Here is a 1,027-nt window from a genome sequence, read left to right as displayed (position 1 = left end):
GGAGGCTGAGGCAGGAGAACCCAGGAGACAGAGATTGCAGCGAGCCAAGATCGCGCTACTGCACTCCAGTCTGGGTGACAAAGTGAGAGTCCGTCTCAAAAAAAAAAAAAGTTATTTAGTTCTGATGCAATTCAATTGATGTAATTTTTTCCTTTTGTTACTTTGCGAGCCTGTTTTTCAACCACAGTCAACCTCAGAGCCCTGAGGCATCTCTCCATGCTGAGAACCAGTTACACCTTACAGTTAGGAGCATGGACTCTGGAGCTGGATGGCTAGCGTTTAAATCCCAGTTTACTTAGCTGTGGTCTTGGGGAAGTTACTTAAACTTTCTGTGCTTCAGTTTCCTCATCTAGAAAATGGGGATAATGATGTCTGCCTCATAGGCTTGCTCTGAGGCTCAAATATGTAAATTCATGTAAAGTGCTTACAACAACCTCCAAACTGTATAAACAGTATAATTGATAGAACACAAATTATGAACAGTACATAGATTTAGCACTGTATAAATGCATGCTGTAATTATTGTGGCACTTGTTAAAAAATCGTTATTGTTACAGTATTTTCTGTTGTTGTTATACAAGTATCTTCTATAGTATCATTGCTGTTTATGCTGCATCTTCCAACTTGGAAGGGGAGTATGGGCCAGGTGGGGTGGCTCAGGCCTGTAATCCCAGCACTTTGGGAGGTTGAAGAGGGAAGATCGCTTGAGGCCAGGAGGTCGAAACCAGCCTGAGCAACATAGTGAGGCCCCTGTCTCTATAAAACAAAAATTAAATTAATAAAACATTTTTAAAAAGAGGTGGCTGGCCGGGCGCAGTGGCTCACGCTTGTAATCCCAGCACTTTGGGAGTCCGAAGCGGACGAATGACGAGGTCAGGAGATCAAGACCATCTTAGCCAACATGGTGAAACCCCTTCTCTACTAAATTACAAAAACTGGCCGGGCACAGTGGCTCAAGCCTGTAATCCCAGCACTTTGGGAGGCCGAGACGGGCGGATCACGAGGTCAGGAGATCGAGACCATCTTG

General features: G+C 44.6%; 1 protein-coding gene across 2 annotated transcripts in view; it reads left to right on the top strand.

The window, feature by feature from the left end:
- KCNJ14 (potassium channel, inwardly rectifying subfamily J, member 14) overlaps positions 1 to 1,027 on the top strand; it is a 26,233-nt gene that overhangs the window by 20,494 nt on the left and 4,712 nt on the right. The window lies entirely within an intron of this gene.

The sequence above is a fragment of the Mandrillus leucophaeus genome, unplaced genomic scaffold (genome assembly GCF_000951045.1).
Source record: "Mandrillus leucophaeus isolate KB7577 unplaced genomic scaffold, Mleu.le_1.0 Scaffold200, whole genome shotgun sequence".
Classification (NCBI taxonomy): domain Eukaryota; kingdom Metazoa; phylum Chordata; class Mammalia; order Primates; family Cercopithecidae; genus Mandrillus; species Mandrillus leucophaeus.
The sequence above is the reverse complement of the archived record's forward strand: the minus strand, read 5'-3'. Positions and strand labels throughout refer to the sequence as shown.